Below are 17354 nucleotides of genomic sequence, written 5' to 3'. Positions count from 1 at the left end.
TTCAAATGCTTTAAAGAGGAATCTTACCCAAGCTCTTCAAGTTCATGCGGTGAAGAAAAAAGTGAAATTAGATGGCAGTTCCTTCATATGCAGAAATTGCTACCTCAAACTATATAAACCCGCACCCGAAGAGCCCGCCCATCCGGAGTTCCTGCTGTCAACAGCCAAGATGAATACTGTATTTAAAAAATGTATTTACATTGGTAGGCATGAGTCAAACGAGCATGACGTCACATTATAGCAATCTGAAAACATTATAACGTCAGGCTCGAATGTAGTGTAGTATTTACAGTATTGTCAAATATGTTTTTTTTAAACTTCATTGTCAGAGTCACTAGAAGCCCCCAGTTTACAATCGATCAGAAGTACTGACAGTGTGCCGACTACAAACGATGATGAAATCATTCAGCAACTCAAGGAAAAGTTTCTAGAAACTCATGATAATAATGAGAAGTATCGCACGACTTTACCTAGAAGCTGGTCAGCATATAAAATAACGAAGGAATTCGGTGTTTCTCAATATATGGCGGATCGGACCAAAACATTACAGGAGGACAAGGGGATAATGACGACACCAGGAAGAAAGCTGAGCAGGGCGTCTTTAGCAGAAGAAACTTTATCACTCGTGCGTGATTTCTATACCAGTGACGAAATAAGCCGAGCCTGTCTAGGAAAACGCGACTATGTTATTTCAAAAAATTTTGATGGTAAGGTTAATATACAACGAAGATTAGTATTGTGAAATTTGCAAGAAGCTAAAGAGCTTTATACATGGGCAATTTCTAAAATCGATTCAAAAATGCACTATGGCTTTTTTTCAGACGCAGATCATAAAGCGATGGAAAGAAAACTTAAAACCCGTTATAATCGTGTCAAACAAATTTCCGGAACACAGTCATAGTTTTAGCACAGACAAACAGACATAACACATTGAATATTTCTCATTGTAAAACATCGTCGCTAAAACATTACCGACATCTGTTGAGTACACTGTGGTGGGTAGTACGCTGAACAGATGGCGGTAGTGTGTAAACGTTAAACGCAAGGGAATTGAGTATGCGCGCCACAGGTGGCAGTACTACCAACTGAGATACCTTTAAATTGACTGTTAAATGCTTGTTCGATGAACAACTTGTGAGAGTTATGTCTGTTTGTCTGTGGTTGTAGGCCAGAAAATGAAAATTATATTATTGTGAAACTAGTCTCGTTCTCGTCTACAAATAAAAAAAAAATAAAAAAATAATTAATTTTATTTCAAACCAGCCATGCGCATAGTTGTAAACCATAAGATTGTCTTATCAAAGCATTGATTCTAGTCCAAATATGGACTAGCTATGGAGTTCCAGACAGTCCGTGAAAGATGTACTACCCAAATTTAATATAAATATATTCTATTTGAATTCCTATGCTATGAATCACTGTAGTAATTATTACTTACACATAAAGCAAAAGCAATCAATAAATTTGATTCAATTTTCTATGAATGTCATGGTAGTCTAGGATCAGAAATTAAAATAAGTAAGTAATGTAACCATGTTACATTCGATATGTATCAATGGAGACGCAGGGTAATCTAGTCGTATTGGAGTAATGAGCGAAATTTCTAAACATGATAATTTCAAAAAATCGTAACTCAAAAACGAAGACAAACACATCGCTGATTTTTTGATAAGTTGTGTAGAAAATCCTAAATTTTCAAAAAAAAAAAAATATAAAAACGTGTTACGCTTATTGTCTACAAACCATGAAAACCATATATATATAATAACGGCCAATTTGTAGTCGACAGCCAGTCATATATGCGTTTCGTGACGGGTGGCGATTGGACTCCCATAATGAAGAGGGTCACGATGGAACAGCGGATAGAGCAAAACGCATAACGAAAGGGAGTTGCTGGGTCTTGGATGAGCTACGATGAAGAGGAGAGAAGGTCTGTGAGTCTGGAGCTGTGGAACAGAGTGGATCTGGTCAAGTTTAGATGGGGTTCAGAGACGTGAAGCACGTTGTTAGAGTGTACTTTTGGAAGGTAGTGTGTGAAGAGCCAATAAGGCGGTGATACTGGCCGACGAAAATGACGTCACCGGCAAGTTGTGCCTTTCGGGGACCGAGATTATAACCTCTGGGACAGCTAGCGTCCGTGGTCTCCCAGGATCTGGGATCTGAACGTCAGTCCATACTACAGCCGCCAACAGCCACGAGGATCGGTAGCTTGACATCGACAGCGTTCGGTTTCTCTATTGCAGCAGCGTACACACTTAGATTTTTTTTGCCGAGATGGGCACCACCGAGCAGCTCGGCATTTTATTTTGGTGGAAATTCAGCAAAAAATATGTTTGTTAGCTGAGATCTCGGCAAAATTCCCGTTTGTTAGCTGAATCTCGGCAAGTTTTTCACTGAGATCCAGCAAAATAAAATGCCGAGCTGCTCGGTGGTGCCCATCTCGGCGAAAAAATCTAAGTGTGTAAGTGTTGGATCAATAAAACCATTAAATGAAAGCCTAAATACCAAAAAAAAAGCCTATTCGTCAAGCTTTTCATAATTCCGAAAACTCTCCCTACCTCTCCAACGCCCGGAGACCCGGGAGCAAAAGTGACCTTTGGTACTCACCACAACAACTGTATTAGAACAGCAGTCAGGGATGTAGACACGTCCCCTTCCAGGACGGCGCAGTAGCTCCTGGGGTCAAACAGTTGTGAGTTTCAATATTAATAGAATTAACTACACGCCACAAACCGTATCCAGCGTGACTCGTTGATCCAGTCCTAGGAGGAAACTATACTGATGGCTATTGGATTCTTTCGACTACAGATCTGGAAATGACTATCATGTTATAAGTATAGTTTTCACCGAGGTTTCCACCCACTAGGATCTTGATCCTGTGATAATAATTATATCCGTCAATTTGTACTTCACAAGTGAAAGACGTTCTTTACGATCTTGAAAATAACACACGCGTATGTTTAAGCTTCGAGTCACCAAGTTGTTATAGTTTATTCTTCCTTCAAGTGTACGCTATATACCCTTCTACCCAATTTCTCATTTCTCGTGAGAGGAAATATCGTTTACTCATTTTACCGAAAATGGGGACTTCTAATCTTGCCACTACAACTCCTCCTTCCATTAGAAATGACTCGGTATTTTCAAAATTTAAAACTCATTTCAATATTATCAGAAAGCAAATCTAAATCTACACATTTGCGTTAACAACAATTCAAATTCAATTTAGGGATGGTCCATTAATTAAGTCATGCCAATTTGGCCCATTTTCAACCCCCCTCCCCCCTTTGTCACATTTTTTGTATGGACCTTAATTTTTTTTGTATGGCTCGTCACAGTTTTCAAAGCCCCCCTCCCCCCCTAAATGTGTGACATAATTAATGGACGACCCCTTAGGCCTACAAAATCTTCGAAAAAGTATAATCTTCAGTAGTACACATACCCGTCTTTCCTTCGCTTCTTCGTTCGTCGTTTTGACCTTCTTACCGGTTCTACTGCATGTGAAGGTTGACCAACTTCTTCAAAAGCAGGAACTTCTCGATAAACGAACGAATCCGCTGCAAATCGATAAAAATCCGAATCCGAATCTTCTTCTCCAGCTTCTTCTCTTCGTCGTTTATTGTAGGGCTGAGTAACTTGAAAGCTCCTTCTTTGAACCAAGTCTATCTTGAACAGACACGAATCGGCTGCGTAACCGAAATAATCTAAACATGCTGCTTCTTCTTCTTCTTCTTTCCTTTATTTAACGTCGGTCTCTATTCCGCAATCTATAATAATTGTAAAATGTAAAATGATTTTGTAATAATTGTAAATTGTAAAATGATTTTGTTTCCCTCTCAAGGGCTCCCAATATCACGCATGATATTGGAATAAAATATCAAGCATGATATTGTTTTTACAAGCTCCTTTGATATTGCGAGACTATTCAGAACATGTAAAATTGCGGCCACGAGTTGACTTACCACAAAAATGATTCCTTTGCACATCGTTTTCTTAGAAAGAGAAGGCATAGTTTGCTATCTTTCTTTACGCTTCACAGATGGCAGACACGAAGTTACTGCTGCCAGCAGTGATGGAAGTTTCGTTTCGTGTTCGGATCAGTGATGCCACATATACAGATTTATCTGTAATCATACAGACTTTTTTCAATATTTTGATACAGATATCTGTATATACAGATTACAGATTTTTGAAAAATATACAGATTTTTCAAATAAAGTCAATATATTTTGTATTGTTTTTTTTTTAAATATTTATTAATTCCGATAAATAATCGTTTCTTCCTTTTGGGCAGTCTTTTGAATTCAATCTGAGCATCAAACCCAAATCGTATTTTTCACTAAATAAATTATTAAAGGTGGATCCTGAAGAAACTAAGCGATTGTTTCATCCTCTGGCGGTGAAAAGAGGAACCCTCAAAAGAGTGATGAGGGTGGAAATTTTCACCGTGAAGCATTGGAAGAAGGCAATATTTTCACCTTTCCTGATTAATTTATCCCCCGCCGGTGCTTGAAATCATCATCCACGTAGAATATTTTGTTTTCTGTATCGGGTTTGCAGTGATCCGGCTGGTTCTTCCATATATTTTAGATGAGAAAAATTAAGATTTATAAAATTGTCTCAGCGATTATGATCTTCCGGATTTTTAATGTGTGGTTATTTCAGCTGGAAATCAGTTCAGCTCTGTAGATTATCGAAAAATACGAACACACCCGATGGAAATTTTCAAGTTGTGCAATACAATGCACAATTTTTTGAGTTTTGAAAATCGTCATTATGATGTAAACAAATGGGTTGGATGACATTTCCTTTCAAAATCGGCTACCTCACTCTACATTGATGGTGCATGAAAAGAGCCTATTGTTTTAGCTTCGAATGGACTTGGAATCTTTCGAATGGACTTCTGATTTGTTCAGATGTTCTGATTTCTCGTTGGAAGTAATATTAGTTTAGTTAGGCAATTAGTCAGGAACATGAGCATGGTGACAGATACGACGGTTAATTAAATATATTTTTGTCAACTCGGTAAACAAGCCATTTTAGAAAACCCACAAAGTGGTTGATTACAGCTTGTGAGTAGAAGAATCAACTGGATATTTTTATATTTAAAAAGCGTCATTACAGAAATAAAGAATATTGCATGCATTTCGACAAAACTTCCTGTAAAAGTTCTGTGTTATGTCCAATGTCCAGATAAAGGATTGCGTAATCTGAGACATAAATTAATCAAATTCTAGGGAATTGTGATACTTACTTCATTAAGGAAATTTTCAGTCGGAAACAGATTTGTTTCTTACAACTGGTACTTTATGTTTTGTATTTTCAGACAGTAGAAGAAATACAAAACACTACAAAAAATTAAGATTGTAGGATTTCAAGATTTTTAAAATAGACAAATTCTTTGGAAAGCAAACTTTAGAATTTTTTCATGATTCTAAACATTGAACAAACTCCTTTTGAACTATGAATTCGCTCAATGGAGATTTACGTAAATCCGCACTGAGACCATAATATAGAAATACAGATTTTTTTTACAGATTTTTGTCAGCCAGATACAGATTAAAAAGATTTTGTACGATGAAAATACAGATTGAGCTATGAAATAATGTGGCATCACTGGTTCGGATGTACAGCAAAAATCTTGAAGCTCAAACTCAACACAGTTTGGTGAAAATTGTAGCCGGGGAGTTTTGTTAGCATGATATCATAGCAACCGTATCACAGCTTGTAATATCATCTGCTGTTGTTTGCGTATTGAGTTTTTGGTCTACGATACTCAAATGAGATTATGCACATTGGTGAGATTAGATCTTTTGATATTTTCACAACACTGAGTGCCAATCACCGACGGACATCGATTGCCATCCATTGACGGCAATCGAATGTGCAGGAAGGCAGCTTCCACACCTGCATAGGATATCGCACCCATTCACAACACACATGGGCCGGGACCAACAGCTTTACTTCCCTTCCGAAGGAAGACGTGACCACAGATTTTTATGCCTCAGAAAAATCCCACCGACCTCGGCTGGGATTGAACCCAGACCCATCGGGGTGTTAGAAAGCAGTCACGCTTCCCAACTAACAATTTTAGCTGCAGATTAGCTTATACAGCCAAAAATTGGCTTATACAGTTAATTTTTGCCTGTATAAGCTAGTCTGCAACTAAAATTGTTTGTTGGGTTACCACTATACAACCGGCGCCGGCACACATGCTGCTTCTCCTCCTTCATTTTAATATTCGCTGTGATTGTTGTTTTTGTGGTTGTCATTATCAAAAAGCTGCACTGATACATTTGGACTCTCTTCATGAAAAACAAATCGTTTCCGACTTTTCCCCCGAGAGTCAGGAGGAACTTTGACCAAATAAAGCTCTTCGTTTAGTCCGTCCATCTGTGCTGTAACCCTGATCTTTACCAAAACGTTCAGCTTATTACCGTCGATCACGAACAACCTTTTGTTACATATTTCAATTGGGCAATGTTTAAAATATCGCAAGTAAAGCTCCTCCGAAATTACACTTTCGGCAGACCCACAGTCTACCTCCATAGTTATTTTACTATTTTCAATCCTTATCTCAGTGTAACATGGTTCATTGATTCTCCGCCTCGACGAGATCATCATACAGGGTGAGTCTTCTTCATCTGAATCACTCATCTCGTCCTTCAATCTTTTGAAAAGACCCGAAGTGTGTGCAGCTACCTCTGGCTTAGGAGAATCAATGAACTTTACACCGTACTTGTTCTTACAAGGGCTTTTCCTTTAGAGTCGAAAACAATTTTTTTTAGTGTGCTTTCCTGTTACAAAAGAACACACAAAAGAATTACTATTGTCTCTATCACGACTACTGCTTCTGGAGGAAAAGGATTTATTATGATCCCTGTTTTTGTGCCAGCTGTTGTTTTTATAATTTCTCCTATCAGGTGATCAACGATCTTCCCGTCGTCCTAATCTGGCTATCACGTCCCTATCCATGAAGCGAGTTCTGTCAGATGCTAACTCCTGATTAACTATAAGTTTCTCAGGTTCACGTACCTGTTAAAACGTAGCGACGAATAAAAGCTCACTCCCAATCCTCAAACGTATTAGCAACAAATTCCAACTGCCAAGACAATGGTTCCGTAGCTAACAACAACAACAGCAGCAGGCAACACTGGAATCACTTTAAAAGCTCCAGCCTGCTGCACGTTTGCAAAATCCACTAGAAAAGCATCAATCAAGATCGAAAAGAATTCATTATTACCATCCGATCTTATCAAAATAACTAAAATAAAAATTGATCGTATAAAAATCCTGTTGAATCACCAAAATTATTTAAATAGTTCTCATAAAGTGGCCTAGTTTTAGGTGCCGTATTAAATCTTATGTGAAATGTACGCGATAACACCGAAAAAAATTATTCCGCCCTCGGAAAACGTTGATTTCACTAATTATTTTATATTTAAGTAAAAACAAAATTATTCTTAATATCGATTATCAAGCTTAGCCAAGATTTTTAAAAGATTTTTGCATTTTAAATATTTGCTTATTGCCAAAATAAAATTATTTTCAAGGAAATGTAGATTTAAAAACGAAGATTGTGAAAAACCAACAAAATAATTGTAATATGGCGGAGGCATGCAAATTGACTTTCATTGGCCATTTGTGGAAAAGTTGTTTTGCTTTCAAGAAATCCCTAAAGAAGTCAAGAGGTTTTAAAAAGGCTTTTTATGAAGAAAAATTAAACGTCAAAGTTTGTTTATCTTTCTATAGTTGCCGCTGTGCGATCCAGCGTTCTTCCAGGCAATGGATTGGACTTAAAAAGTGTGCACCATCAAACGACGCAGGAATGTACGCTTGAATTAAATTTTTGATGTATTGACCCTTTCGGCGAATAAAATGGCTGCCATGGATCGGAAATCAGCAAACCGCTGCTAATTGGCAGTTTGGTAGTTTGCTGTCGGTACTGATCCAAGTAACTCCGATCGTCACCTATTGGTACCGGTTCAGCCGGACGTTCTGGTTCTTCTAAAGAAGTAAATTTTACTGAAATCGACTTCCCTTAGATCGTTAGAATCGCTTGAATTTTTCATCCTACTTCGTCTATCCTTCGAGATTTCCTTGTCATAAATTTTGGTTTTATTTAGTATGAGGATCCATATCTTTTAAGTTTAATTGTGGATTTTGTGATAAGCACTAAAAAGCATTAAAATATGCCTTTTCCTATCATTTAAAACCTAAAGATTTGATCAAGACATTAATAAACAATTGCTGATGAAGTTTATGATTGAATTGCAGAACAGCTTTAAGGAGGGATTGAGAACTACTTTAAATTTATTTTTAAAACAAGGCTTCTACCCAATTGCTCAGGAATTACGATCAAAATTTGGCCAAACGAAGCTGCATGTAGTTTTTTTTATTTATTTATTTATTTATTTTTTTGTTAAAATACAGACAAAATATTCAGCTAAGCTTCCAGGTGACCGAATCCGAGTTGCCAGGCCATTCGTTAAACTCCTGCCATCAGATTCTGTACCGACACCTCGTCCACTTTGTTCGCCGCTGAACGCCAGTTTGCCTTAATCGGTTTCTCGCTTCCAATAGTTGTTTTGGTCTTCTTCAGCTTCCGCTTGAAGATGGTCCAATATTTTTCGATTGGGCGGGGCTCTGGCGTGTTGGGAGGGTTCTTGACCTTGAGTACCACCAGCACGTAGTTCGTGGCATACCATGGCCTATTTCCCGTAATTGGTGGATGCCAAATCCGGCCAAAACAGCACGGAACAATCGTGTTGCTTTAGGAAAGGCAGCTGACGTTTTTCCAGATACTCGTTCACATAAATTTCATGGTAGACGGTTCCGGTTGCAATGAAAATTTTGCATTTCAAGCCACAGGTATAGCCTGCCAACCCAGATGTTTCTTAGCGTACTTTGACAGTTTCATATTCTTGAAAATGTTTGCCACCTTTCCCCTTCCGGATGCCGTATAAAACTCCTGGACAGGAAGCTGTTTGAAGTCTACCTTCACGTAGATTTCGTCGTCCATTATCACGTAATCAAACTTCGTAAGCATCGTCGTGTACAACTTCTGGGATCGCGTTTTGACCGTCTTGTATTGTTTATCGTCGCGTCGTTTTGGAGTCACTACCTTTTATAAGTCGACAGTCCGGCTTGATTTAGCTCGATGCACGGTTATAGACGACACTCTTGGCTTGATTGCGATATCTCGAAAGGACAGGTTTGGGTTCCGCTTGAAAAAATAAAATGTCAAATACTTTGAAATCATTTTTTTGTGATCGAAATAGGCCACGCTGCTAAGTTGATAATGCTTGCACCATTAAGCAATGCCAAATTAAAAAAATTCAAAAATTTCGTTTTCGAGTTTTTTTTATTTATTCAAATGAGGGATGTTTCTCAGAGTCTTAAACTATGTTAATCGTCGATCGAGTTTCCACTTGCTGCAATTACGGCCTCCACACGCTTCCGGAATGCATGGCAGGTTCTAATAATGTAGTCTGGATACAGTTCTCTCCAAGTAAGGGTCAATGTTTGTCTGAGGCTTGCTGTACTCGGGTGACGTTTAGAACAGGCCTTGGCCTTCATGACGCGCCATATTGAGTAATCCAGCGGATTAAGATCGGGGCTGGATGGCGGCCACATATCCTTCACCCAGAACGGAAGATGTTCCTGCAACCACTTCTGAGTGCGGTTCGAGATGTGGCACGGAGTCCCATCTTGTTGAAATACAACATTTGGCTTCGGACGGTACTGTTCTTTGATCCACGGAAGAACATACTTACTTAAAATCCCGATGTAGACCTCCGTGTTGACCTTGTCGCCTTCTGGAATGAACACCGGGTCATTTTTTTTGCTATCGGAAGCCACCAATCCAAACACCATAACGCTAGCAGGATGCTTGGTCAAATACACGTTCTTGTGCTCGTCGGCCACGTCTTTTACCGGAAGAGAGCTAATATAGCGGTCGGTTCTGGAATTTAATACGGGATCGACGGTGAACATGCTCTCGTCGGTGAACAGGATTATCGGATTTTTTCGCTTAAGAAAGTTCAAGATTTTCTTGCATCGTTCGACTCGTAGCTCCCGGATGCGGTTGGTAATCATGTGAATTTTTTTCCGTGCCCTCGACTTCGCCCCGCAAAAGATTGCGGGGCGATCTTGCGTGCCGTTAAGTCACTGATGCCGTGTTCCTTTGCCTTTTTCCTTATTGAACGCAATGGATTTACCAGAATTTTCCTTTCGATAGCAGCGATAGCCCTTGGAACCCGAGCTGACCTCGAACTACCTGTGGCTACCTTCGCGGATAGTGGGACAAATCACGAATACGCTGCCACTTTGTCATGGTGCAACTGTCAAACTAAGTAAATCATTTTCTTTTATACACATCCTACTACGGTATGAGCTGTAGGTTAGGTGCATGCAAAGAAAACCAAGGCATTGTTTGCACAAGTGAAACGGGAACCTTATTTGTACGATGGTGCAAACATTATCACGCATACGGTACTTTTGTTTTGCTGCTTGATTTTTTCGTGAAAAATTAAATTCAAACTTGAAACAGTTAGTAATGTGATGCGGAACTGTAAAAATTGTGTAGTAGAATTTTTTAAGTGAATTCCGTGACAGTGACCACATGGAGTCCGACTCCTTTCAGTTGTTAGCAAAAAGCGAGGGGGGCGACTCTATCTACGATGCAGGAAAAAAAATCGCTTTGCTGTTGTGAGATGCGTGCACACTTAGTAGATAAAAAGAAGATTGATGTAGATTTTGAAGATTTCCTGCAAAAAGTTGGAGGGCGATGCAAGTAGATGGATATAGATGCAAGAGATGAAAAAATTTTTTTTTCGTAGATTGATTTGCTAATGTGAGATATTCCGACCATCTAAAATTGAGAATCAGTTTGTTCCAGCCGGAGCTGACGTACAGTTTTATTAAAATAAACACCAAATTAACAGATGCGAATAACATACGCTTCAATGAAGAATGGAACTTCTGCTTGATTAAAAGTTTAAATACATTATCAATACATTATAATACAATACATTGCGTTCTTGAAATGGGCTATTGGATTTGCGGTAGAGCTGTCAGCTTCTAACTCCCGGATTCTAGTTTCTTGCAGTCACAGTCACAGCACATGATTGCAGGGATATTTTATCCATAATGCCACAGCCAGACAGTGGGAGTTGTATATTATTCAAGGGGTGGTCACTCTACACACTTATTTTGCGCCAACATTTTTCTCAGTGTACCTCAGTGTACCGCAGCTGTACCGGCAGTGCCAAGAAGTCATTGAACTGACTTTTGTTTGCTTGTGAATAATGACTTGTTTGGCAACCCGGTATTTTAACAGCGCTTGTTTTTGTTTTGTATTTCAATGTTTTCAAAAACGACAAGGACTCAAGTTGGGACTGCGCACTTGATGCATCCGTCTTCAAGGATGAAGGATATTACAGAATAGTTGATGCAACATTTGAGCGGATAGCATGGGGTCAGCTTTGAGCATCTCAACATCTGATATGCGATCGACCCCTGGAGCCTTGTTGGATTTCATGCATCAGATAGTTGCTTCAACCTCCTGCAGTGATGGGGCCTCGGAATTGACGCGAGTCATGCGCCGCACCCTAGGCAGATCATGCTGAGATGTTGATGGCTGGTTGGCCATCAGTGGGGTTGGTAAGCAACTGTCCAGTCCAGTCCAGTGCACTGGCATCCTCGGGTTCATCCTTGCTCCACTCAGGCGTCGTGTGATATAGTAGAGGAGGCGTATATTGCCAGTATTTGCGGCTTTGTCCCCTTCGTCGACCAGGGTGTTCACCCATGCTCGCTTGTCCCGTGTGCAAGAGCGCTTGAATTCCTTTTCTAGAGCCGAGTACCGTTGACGGGCTTCGTTCTTGGCTCCTTCGCCCGCTCTATTGCGGCTTTTGCTTCTCTACGCTCCTCAATCTTCCACCAGGTTTCATCAGTGGTCCCCTCTTTCCTCTGGGTGCGCAGCTCACCCAGGTTGTTCTCGCTTATTTCTATAAAGGCATTCTTCATGGCCGTCCATTGTTCTTCTACGCTGCCACCTTCTCGAACGTCCGCTGCTCGAGTCTCAAGTTCTTCAACAAAAGACCTTTTTACCGTTGGATCTTCAAGTCGGCGTGTGTTGAACCGCCACCCGAGTGTCTCCTCCCGTCGCTGGATCCGCGCCATCATGCGTAGGCGGTTCTCGCCGATTAGAAGGTAATGGTCAGACGCGATGTCGGCGCAGCGTTTATTCAGGACATCAAGAAGGCTTAGTCTCCATTTTTGGCTGATGCAGATGTGGTCGATCTGATTTTCGGTATATCCATCACGGAAAACCCACGTGACTTTGTACACTGGTCGATGGGTGAACCCCCGTTCACCATGTCGTTATTGCCACAAAATTCTGCAAACAGCTTACCGTTTTCGCCCTTTTTTAACTCTTTATTTGTTTCAAATTCAAAATAAATTACATCATTTTAGCCTAGGTGCTCCAGCTACTACAGTAACTTACCAACCTTAATTGTTATGATATATATCTAAGTGTTTTTACATTGTTTCTGCTTTGGCAATTCAGTATTTTAAAGAGGTTTTTTAAGCCTGCATGTCAGTATAACAATTTACATCTTAAATCTAAAAACTAACACTAAATCTTATCTAAGTATAAAGTGAATTAATCGTTGCAATTGAGGATTGCAACGATTTTTGCCTGCAATTATTAATTATTTTGTTAGACATTTGTTCCAAAGTCTCAACATTCGAAATTCTATGTACCTCGGTAGTACTGTACCAGGGAGGCAACTTTAAAAACATCTTCAGAACTTTGTTCTGAATCCTTTGAAGTGCTTTTTCCTGGTAGTGCAAAAACTAGACCATATTGGCACAGCATAAAGCATGGCCGGTCTAAAAACTTGATTAAATATTTGAAGTTTATTCGTCAGGTAAAGTTTGGATTTCCTGTTTATAAGAGGATACAAACATTTTATATATATGTTACATTTCGCTCGAATACCCTCAATGTGATCTTTAATAGTTAATTTTTGGTCAAGTACTAATCCAAGATATTTCACTTGGTTTGACCAGGAATCACCGTTTTCGCTCATTTCGCCGAGACCATGGCGTCCCATGACACGCTCATAGTCCGTGTTGTCGGAGCCGATATTTGCATTGAAGTCGACAGTGTAGATCTTGATGTAACCCGCTGGAACCTTATCCACGACGGCATTCAGTTGACTGTGAAAATACTCCTTGTCCTGTAGCTCGGCAGCATCGGTTGGCGCATAACATTGGATTATGGCAAGGTTACGAACCCGTGTTCTAAATCTGCCAACGATTATCCTCTAATTAATAGGCTCCCACTTGATGAGCGCAGCACTTGCTTGGACGCTAAGTAGAAGACCAACTCCACCTCGAATACCAAAGTATAGTCCCGACGGCAGTTTGTGTTCTCCAAAGTTTGGTCAACGAACTTCACTCAGTCCCATGATTTCTAGCTTTATGTGTCACGCCTCGTTGGCGAGTTGTGCCAGTTTACCCTGCTGGGCTAACGTCAATATATTCCATGATCCAATTCGTGTCCGTTGTTTTGCGCTAAAAGTCGTTGCCGTTACATTCGATGTCTTTCTCTGTTTTTTTTTACAATTATAAAGGTTTCAGAGACAGTAGCTGGTTAGTATTTCCTCTATTGCCGTTCTATGGTTACCGCGCCAGTGTTCGCATCGCACCTTCTCACTCTGCTATCGTCGGATTGACAACATTGCCCAGGCTACGCCAACCAGCTGTGTCCATGTTCAGCTGGCAGCCTATTGTGATAATATGACTCGTAGAGGTGTAAGGTAGGAACTTGTGAGGACCGGAGCTAAGTACATCGCTTCTTCCAAATTGTCACTCACCATTTTGTAGCCTTTGTTTTTGATGAGGTGCGTTTCAATTTGTTCAAAGAAAAGTAGATTTTTGAAACTAATAATCAAATAATAAATGTAATTTACAATGCGACAATCTTAGCCGCACCGGTGGTGTAGTGGTAAGCGTGATTGCCTCTCACCACAAAGAGCCTGGGATCAATACCAGTCGACGCGGCCGGGATTTTCTGAGGCATAAAATCTCAGATCACGCTTACCTTCAGAAGGGAAGTAAAGCCGTTAGTCCCCCGGTACATGAGTTGATAGGTCGATAGGTAGGGCCCAGGTGTGAGCGCTGCCTTCCTGAAGTCGATAGCATTGGTACTTAATACGGAAAACAAGATCGACGGAAATCAAATCAAGGGGAAAAAAATTAGACAATCTTGCTGTATGATTGTATTTTTTTTGTCCTCCTTTTGCTAATAACTGACTACGGCTGTGGAATAGTTCTAGCGAAGTTTTATCACTACCTAAAGCCCCACGTTTGCGAGAGCATTTCCAGTCGATAGTGTGTTATAATGGTATTCTTCTTAACCCAACTATTGTGTTGCTCCTCTCGTCATGACCAACTTGGTCATCTCAGAGAGAAAGCAGTAGGGTGGTTGTTGCGTGCTTTACCATCATCAGCATTGTTGACGGCTACTCCCGCCTTGAGTTGTTACATTCAAAGTGTTTTTATGTTACTTCATACGCGAAGTGAGTGATTTTCAGAGTTGGATAACTTGGACACTTTAAAATTAAAAAAAAATGTAGATCACCTTTTGGTTATATTTTTGAACAGTTTTTATAGTTCCCATTTTTGCAAAGAAACGATTTAAATCGAATTGGGTATTGGTTCTTGTGACCAAATTTCATAAAAAAGTGAACTTCGCCAAAAGTTGATGTTGTACAATTTTTTTGATGGATAATTTTTTGCGAGTGTTCTGCAAAGAAATGCTACAAAATTATGGAGAAAATGTCAAAGGTGCACCAAAGAAATCGGCTCTGAAACTTTGGATAAATTCTAGAACAATATTATAAAGTTATTTGCTAACGCATTTGGATAAGAACTCTAAGGGAACTGAGATGATAAATTTGAAGAAAATTTAGTTGAATAATACAACGAGACAGTGAAGAAAGCCATGCAAATAAATTAAAGCAAATTTTCCATAGTTTTGGAAAAATAAACTGAAGAGAATTGGAAAATTAATGCCGTGATTTCTTAGAAGAGAATCTTTAGAGTGTTTTGCAGTGAAATTTTTGAATGTTGTGTAAAAAATTTCAGGAAAATTCCAGAAATAATCTTAAAATTTATCTGAATAAATCCTGAGATGCTTCATAAGAAAATCTTGAGCAAAAAAAGATTGTAGACATCAATATCAGAAGCATGTTAAAAGATTTATGAACACACTTAACAAAAGGAAACAATATCACAACTGCAAAAATTTACCTGTAGTTCAATTTTAAGCGACGTTTCATAAAATGTATTATAGAAACTAGTTAACGAGAAAATATTGTCTATGAAAATAGTTAAAACTAGGAAATATAGGTTTGAAAAGTATGAACGCCAATCACAACCCGTTGATGTTAATGATGAGTATTATTACATATATTATTCACACACAAATACACATACCTATATATTTTTTTATTCACACCATTTGAATCCATCAATTTTACACATGCCACTTGTTCATTCTACACAGTGGCACCAGCATATTTTAGCTTCAAGCAATGGCTAAATGATTGCCCGATATGCCACCTAAACTGAATAATGCAAATCCTTAATTTTATTCAGAAAATTTATGCTATTCTATTCCTAGATACTAAGCTCACTATTTGGTCTCAAACTGGCGACTGTTGCTATGAATTTCGTCATTTTGCACTCACGGTAGCACAGGCAAAGCATTTCTAGGGTATCGTGATTCGTTGCCATCTGCCTTTTCCTCAGTTAATTGTAAATCAGCAGGATACCGATTACTGTCGTCACTGCAAGGCGCAAAAAGAGCTAACCGCGGACACCATCTATCAAATGTTTCAATTGCTTGATTCGCTAAAACCAGGCCCGAGAAAGGGGAAACCATATGTAAGATGGAAAATAGATTTCTTCCGAAGCACAAATTGGATTTTTCTTTTTCTTTTTATAGGCAAAGGAAGTCGTAACTTCATTATGCGGATATATTTCGAAAAAGCAGAAGTGATTGGTATTTCTCCGAAGCAGGCAATCCTACCCCGAAATTCATGCCTGAATTGTGCAGAATTACCATTCCAGTGCGATATACATACACCCATATGATAGTAGATGCCTGACTGACAAGGAGATCGAGGGTAATGAAATATTAACAAGTCAATCAATTGAATTAATCGTCTCTCAATTGACGGGCCTCCTCGCTTTCTCAGTGGGCGGCAATAAAAGGAGATCTACTCCACAGCCGAGACAAACGCGATAGAGATAACACTCGATAGCCTAAGGATTCTTCAAGTGCGTCACTTGTCGGGTTGAGTTGTTGCACAGATGTGGGTTGGTAAATGGTGGTGCAAATTTATCAATGCAATGTCGCTTGCATTTGTGAGTAAGATTTTTGTGGCAAAATTAAAATTCACGTGCAGGAAAAATGACTCGTAATCTGACAATTTTTACTCTTTGGCACCAAAGTCCGGCTGTCCGGCAACGTTCGAGCAGAGCTTTCTTTCTCGCTTGACGAAACGAATATGCACTTTCGTATCATAGCTTGTGGCATATCATTTCGTACATGACATATTTATGTTTAGTTCGGCTACACATGGCTTAAATGGCATGTGGCATTACCGAGCTTGATTTAGACATTTAATGCAGTTTACTGGAGAAATCAGCAACATAATTCAGATTGCTGGTTTTACAGTTGCTGCTGGATTTGATTCAGCAATTCATTTAGAATTCAAAATTTGATGATCAGATCTACCAGCAAAATATTTATGCTGAACGACCATCAAATTGTTACAACGTTAAAGTGGCAGCTCTTAACTGGAAAACCAACAATACTTACTGAACGTTCAGCAAAATTGAGAGGCAGTAATTTCGTTGCGATTTAACTAATTTAATCTAATCTAACACCAATACAGCCAGTTCTTGAAAGCATCCTGGAAAATGATACATATACCTACATCATTTTTCTTGTCTATTTGATATATGTTTCACATCAAAGATGCGTCACTCATGTCAAAACGGCCAGGCCTACTGTGTAGCATTTAAGGGGCAAGATGATTCAGAAAACATCGGGCATGATGCTACAGAATCCAATAAATGGATGAAACGTGGACATCTCGTACCATACGTTCCGATTTTGGTAATTATATGATTTGTTGGTCGTTGCAAGCATCAAAGCTAGAAAGGTTAAGTGATGCGCCATTTTCTTCTGACGGTTGGGGCATGAGCACTAACTCTTGTCCTAGCCTTTTATTACTCGCTTTCTAAAAAGAGAAGAGTGAAAGGAAAAGGAGAAG

This window comes from Ochlerotatus camptorhynchus, unplaced genomic scaffold (genome assembly GCF_037179485.1).
Source record: "Ochlerotatus camptorhynchus isolate MF236.1 unplaced genomic scaffold, CSIRO-AGI_Acam_v1.1 ptg000599l, whole genome shotgun sequence".
Lineage (NCBI taxonomy): Eukaryota > Metazoa > Arthropoda > Insecta > Diptera > Culicidae > Ochlerotatus > Ochlerotatus camptorhynchus.
This window is presented reverse-complemented; position numbering follows the sequence as displayed.